Raw genomic sequence first — 7,100 nt, 5'->3', positions numbered from 1 at the left:
GGGCACAAAAACTTTCATTGAAATATATTTCACAAAAGATTTAAATCCACTTTGTGAGCACCAAATACCTTTGAAAACCCGGACATTAATTACATTGTATAAGTAGTGGTGACATAATCACTGTGCTGGACATAGCCTGTGTAGAGGTGGTGGTGGGGGGCAACGATCAGGCCCTTCCCACTACAGGCTGCCTGCAGAAAACTACAGGAGGGGGCGGATACAAGACCAGTCACCCTGAGCAAGGAGAGAGAGCAGCAGTGACCGGTCTTTATTGCAGGAAAATTCTGTACAGGGTGAAGTCTCACACTGGATTACTACACAGATCTGGGAGAAATACACAAAGCGCACCAAGATTCAAGACAGAATACGCATGTGTCTTGTTCTTAAATTGTATTGTAATTGTAATGTCTTCTTAATATTGTAAAGCGCTTCGCAAAGTTGGCGCTATATAAATCCTGTAAAATAATAATAATCTCCCGGTTATTCTGCTTTCTCCTCCTCTCAGCGGGCTCCTTGTCACATGAACTAACAGGCTCCTCGTTGTGCTTCTCGCACTCCAGCTCTGCTGTACAAGGACCTCAAGAGGACAATACCAGGTCAAATTCAGGCACTTACATTGCTTTTAGGAATGCACCGATACTTTTCAGATACCAGTGCAGATACTTGGCATTTTCATGAGAACTACCAGGGTTGCAGCGGTTGCAGCTGGGACCTGGCTCTCAACCACTCTGGCGCTCAACCACTGTCCTGAAATCATTAGTCTGTATTGTTTTAGAAAAACTGTCACATGACAATAAACAAAAATGTTTATTACCGGAGGAGACTCCGGTAATGAGACACAAGAGGGGACGGTGGTCTGGTGGCACTGGAGCCTCAACACCAGGGACGCTGCGAAAATACTTGATGGCAGAGATGGAACTGCAGGAGGAGCCACTGACCCCCAACTCATGGACGGAAAAGGACACAGGCAGAGGTAAGACCTCCTTTTGGGGTCTCTTTACAACAGACACTTCCTGACTCCCCTATGAGCCTATATCCCCTCTATTAGCTGGACATGGAGATAACATAGAGCTGGAAAGTCCACTATGTACTTTGCCAAGTAAATCTGATATTGCACAAATGCTACAAAATTTAGAATGCTCTCTCAAATATGAAGTGGCCAAGGTAAGAGGTGATCTCTCCCATATTTTAAAAAGAATGGAGGAAAATGAAATCAGATTGGATTCTCCGGAGAAAATTATGCATGACCTTCAGGGATCATTGGGGACAATTACTAAGCAATATAGATCTGCTATGTATAAGATAGAAGATCTGGAGAATCGAAGTAGAAGGAATAACCTGAGGATCAGAGGCCTATCTGAAACTATACCTGATACTGAACTGGAAATTACTCTGCAAGGGATCTTAGGCCGCTCTGAGATTACATCTATGTGCTTGGACCACATACATAGAATAAGGCGTTCAAAAAGTTTCACTATGGACATACCACGTGATATTATATGCCAAATGCATTATTATGAGGATAAACTGGAAATAATGAGACATCTGAGGACTATCCCACATATCGATTTTAAGGGAACACGTCTGCTGATTTTTTCAGACCTGGCAGGGGAAACATTATCAAGACGGAGACTCCTTAAGCCACTCTTAGATAACCTCAGAGCAGCCGATATACCGTATAGATGGGGTTACCCCTTTAGTTTAATAGCCAGGAAAAAGGTGCAATCGGTGTCCTTACGCTTTCCAGAGGAGATAGAATCTTTTTGTGCGAAGCTTGAGATTGCTGTTCCAAATCTATCAGGCTGGAGAAATGAAAGCTTTATGATCCCACAGATGACAGATCGGAGATGGTCCGCACCTATCAGGAAATGACGCATTGAAAATACATGCAGAAACGAATTAGATCAATATCTGCACGCATAATAGATGCATCTTTTTTCTCTATTAGATGCTCTTAAAAGGAAAAACTCGAACGAAGATTGGCTGTAACGCTGTCCCCCTATAGTTACCTATATTTTTGTTTTTTCCTGTTTTTATTTCTGGTAACTGCATAGGGACATTATGCGGGTAACAGGAGAATTTGTGTCATTTTGGATTTAATAAGGCACTCCAATAATTAATAAGCTAGGAGGTTGAGAGTTGGTTGGTGTTCAGGGGCACTTTTTATCTGCTCCAGTTTTGATAAATTCCCCTCTATGTATGTTATGACTTTCGGGGCTAGTTCACACCAGTTCCAGTGCATTCCGGCCCGATTCGGTGCTGGAACGCACTGGAACCCATCCTGGCCGGCTCACTGTTTTCGGGGCTAGTTCACACCAGTTCCAGTGCGTTCTGGCCCGATTCGGTGCTGGAACGCACTGGAACGTATCCCGGCCGGCTCACTGCATTCTGGGGTAGGAGGGGGCGTGTTGTTGCATTAAAGTCAATGGCAATGCAGGTACGCCCCCCCGGCCACAGTGTGATCTCTGCACCGGAACACATGGCAAATCAATGCCAGCGTTCTGGTCTCTCTGGGCCCCCCCAGATTGGCGGAATACCAGGGCACGGTCGCAAATGCGACTGATGCAACCCCGGTAGTTTCGCCAGTGCCGGTATCTGCACTTAGTATCGTGGCATTTTCACGAGTATGAGTACTTGTGAAAATGCCCAGTATTGGCACTGGTGCATCCCTACTTACTAATATAATGTATTGCTGGGACTTGTAGTCCTGCATAGTTGGTGGTATTCTGCATTGCTGTATAATGATTATACAGCAATGCAGAACACCACCAGCTATACAGGACTACAAGTCTCAGCAATACATTCTGATGTAAATTAGAATACCACCAGTTTCAAATACCCCCAATCCCCTTCTAGCCTTCACCCAGCCTTACCTGACTCCTGCAGCCGCTACTTCATCTCGGCAGCCAGAGGGTCCTCTCCCAACAGCTGATTGTGCTGCCTGGTGGTGCCTGCGATGTCCGTAGCGGCCCTGCCAGGCAGACATGTGAACGACAGCCTCCTCTCCATCCCCGCACAGCCGCCCGTACATTCTTCTGCTACAGGTGGCAGAGCGGCGGGGGAGGGAGGTGACTGCATGAGGGATCTGCAGGCCCTCTGCTTTCTCTCTGGGCCCCCCCGAACAGGCAGAACTCCAGGGCCCAGTCGCAATTGCGACCGCTGCGACCCTGGTAGTTCCGCCAGTGCTCATAGCCCCCCTTTGAATATTGATTTTTATCATTCTTTTCTCTTTTCTTTTTTACTTTTCAAAGTATTTTATTGATTTTTAACAATTTTCCAAAAAGGAACGTAACATCAAAACATGAATGTTCATACATACATACATTAATGTCTTATGCGTATACAGTGAATTTGTTACATAAAACTGAACTGACAGTCTTGAGACGGCCACCGAAGGAACTAGTGGGTAAGTGTGCAAAAATTCACATATGGCATCTTTAGGTGGCCATCAGAAGAACCCAAGTAAACCAAGCGATCTCTAGGATCTTTAGGTGGGTTTAAGAAAAGTGAGAAGAGGGAGAGACAGCGTGAAAAAAAGGAAAGCAGGGGAGGGGGGAGAGAGGAGCGCTACCAACAGCCTTCCATATGTGGGTCGAGGATGGATGAAGGCGTTGTGACGACATGGTGATCAGTTTATAAGTTAAATGTGTATTGGTGTTGAGGTATGTTTTGAGTGCGTTATGCTGTGTGACCTGGTTATGGAAAGACTATCAGAACCATCCCTCGTTATCTCCTATTGTTCTCTGAGGGAGCTCAGAACAATGACATTCTGGCCAGGCTGCTGCTATGGCTGTCTGGAGCTCGTTAGCAGGTGGACACCTGTGGTGTTATGAAGACAGAATGTCCAGGGAGGGGACGGGGGATGTGATGGGATTATATTCTGATCTGATCACTTTCTGTATAAAAGTTTGTGCAGTTGTTCAATAAAGCAGAGTTTGTTTACCCTACACTCAAGCCTTGGCTAGTGACTGGGGAAACTGGGAGCTACAGATCTTCAGGTTCCAATATCTCCTCAGCAAGGAAGAAGACAGCGGCGGACATACTCATCCTGAGTACGGGGGTCCGTCACAGGCGTTTTGGAGAAATCTAGTTTTAAAGGGTCGTGAGCAGTCGATCAAATGACGGAGGGAGGAAATGAATAACCTATGGGTCCCAAATTTTCTCAAATTTAGGCATACAGTCTTGTAGGCGTGTAGAAAGTTTTTCGTTATAGAACGTCCAGTGGACTTTGCTTTTAACTTCCGATATGCTTAAGGAGTTTGACAGCCAAGCCCTGGCTAGGGTGCGTTTGGCCGCAGACAGTACCTGTAACATTAGTTTGAATTGTTGGTTAGTGATAGCCGACGGTTTAACATTAAGGAGAGCTGCCTGTGGGGTTGGTAAAATTTGTGTGTTCATTAGGAAAGAAATAATTTGAAAGACCTTAGGCCACAATGTGGCCACAACCGGGCACGACCACCACATGTGGAAATATGTACCTCTTTCTCCGCATTCCCTAGTACATAGGCCATCACAGGTCGGCACAAAGTGCATCGCCTGTGTGGATACTATGTACCAACGGAGGAGCACTTTATAATTGGCCTCAAGGGTCAACACGTTTGTAGAGCATGATTTGATGCTTTCCCAGATTTGGGACCAGGTATCTTCGTCAACTGTGGTGTTGAGATCTGCCTGCCAGCGGTCCATATACATGTGGTGTGGCGGGCCTATGCCAGTTAGTAGGGAAGAGTATAGTTGTGAAATCAGTCCTGGGGCATGGGGGTCCTGACTGCACACTCTCTCAAACGATGTCATATGAGGGCCAGTTGTTGGGAATTTTATTTGTGATTGGATGAAGTGTTTAATTTGAAGATACTGTATCTAAACATTTCATTAGAGGGGAAGTTATATTTAGATTGTAAATCTGAATACGGAGTGACCTGTTTTATGCCTATAAGGTTGTGTAGGGCCGTTACTTTTTTGATGGCCCAGTTTCTAAATGCTGAAGGAGATTCGAGGCTCGGGGGAACATAGAGTTCCGGAGTATAGACATCAATGGGAGATGTGGGGAGATGAGTCTGCTGGAATATTTGACTGAGTCCCATATCTTGAGGGAGTGCCGGGTGATGGGATTAGTGAGGGAGACTCTGGCACTTGGCCTTATCCATAGGAGATTGTCTATGGCAATGGGGCCACAATCCATCGCTTCTAGAGAGACCCACAACGGCGGTTCACTCTTATCATGATATTTGGCTATAGTAGCGATTTGCGCAGCCTGGAAATACTTTTGAAGGTTTGGGACCCCCAAACCTCCATCTGGCCTGCTGTGGTACATCACTGATTTGGGGAGGCGAGGTTTCTTATTGGCCCATATAAATTTGAAGATCCTATGTTGGAGCACCCTCAGGACATGGGACTGAACAAAAATTGGTAAGACCCTGAAGGGGTACAGTAGCTTAGGCAATAGGGTCATTTTGATTGCGGCGATTCTTCCCAACCCGGAGAGGGGGTAAGTGGTCCAAATTTTCAGTAGATTAGTGAGTTTGGTAATTAATGGTGGATAATTAGCCGCTTATAGGGAGGGGAGGGAAGGGGTAAGGTGAATTCCTAGGTAGGAGATTGCAGTAGGTTCCCACTGAAAGGGGAACTTCTTTTCAAGCGGTGGTATTAGGTGTGGAGGTAGGGATATATTCAGTATATTTGATTTCGCTGGGTTGACTGTTAAACCCGAAAGTTCTTTAAATGTATCCAAGAGCCACATTAGGTTGGGGAGAGATGAATGTGGATTAGAGATGTAAAGCAAGATGTCATCTGCAAAGAGACAGAGTTTATGGTGTTTCCCAGCTACTGATATACGTGGGATGTCGGGGTGCGATCTTATTAGTGCTGCCAAGGGTTCGATGGCCAGAGCAAATAGAAGAGGGGATAAGGGGCAACCCTGACGTGTATCTCTAAGAATTCTGAAGGCCGTTGATTTGTAGCCTGCATATTTTACTGACGCTAGTGGGTGTGAATAGAGTGTCAAGATCCAGGTGCAGAATTCCTTACCAAATCCCCAACGGCTCAGCATATTGAAGAGATAGGACCATGACAAAGAATCTAACGCCTTATGCATGTCTAGGGATAAAAGGAGCGACGGAATATTGCGTTTTCTGGCTATATCTATTAGAAGGCAAGTTCTGCAAACATTGTCTCCAGCTTGGCGGCGCGGCATGAAGCCTACTTGGTCCTTATGAATACGGTTCCCAATTAGTCCATTTAGTCTGGTTGACAGAATTTTAGCTAAAATTTTTATATCAATATTCAGTAGCGAAATTGGTCTGTAGTTCAACCAAGTAGTGTTGTCTGAATTCGGTTTCGGAATCATACATACTGTAGCCGTTAGGGATTCTTGCCGAAAATTACCACCCGTCCGCAGTGTATTAAGTGTGTCATTAAGCTTTGGGGTCAATTGCTCGCTAAACTTTTTATAATAGGCTGCCGTGAAACCATCTGGGCCAGGCCTTTTGTTGGGCTTGAGAGACTTTATGGCGACTTGTACTTCTTCATTTGATATTGGTCTGTCTAGTGAATCTCTTTGGGGTTCTGAAAGGGTTGGAAGGGCCAAGTTAGCTAATGTTTGTGACATTAAGTCTGTATTCAGAGGTTCCTGGGCTTGATATAGCTCAGATAGGTGTTGCGCAAATTCCTGGACTATCTTGCGAGGATTGCTTGATAAGGTTCCATCCGACAATTGCAGGCGCAATGGTTTTTGGTGAAGGTCTATTTTCCTGAGTCTGCGGGCTAGCAAGGAATCTTGCTTATTGCCTTGGATATAGAACTTGTGTTGGGTCCTACGTAGGCTCTTATCCACAATATTGGCTAAGAGTAGATTTGGGTCTCGCCTAGCTGTATCCAGTAATGTTTTGTTGTGTGAAGAAGGGTGAGCATTGTATGTTAGAGTAGAGACAAGTAAATGTCTTCTAGTTTTTTTAGACATGTTTGCCGTTTCTTTTTAAGACCGGCTGCAACCCGGATGCATTCACCCCTGAGGACTGTCTTGTGCGCTTCCCATAGGGTCATGGGGGAGACATCTGGAGTGTTATTAACGTATATGTATTCTGTGAGAGCTGCTTGTATAG

This window comes from Nanorana parkeri, unplaced genomic scaffold, assembly GCF_000935625.1.
Source record: "Nanorana parkeri isolate BGI_ZX_2015 unplaced genomic scaffold, ASM93562v1 scaffold251, whole genome shotgun sequence".
Lineage (NCBI taxonomy): Eukaryota > Metazoa > Chordata > Amphibia > Anura > Dicroglossidae > Nanorana > Nanorana parkeri.
The sequence above is the reverse complement of the archived record's forward strand: the minus strand, read 5'-3'. Positions refer to the sequence as shown.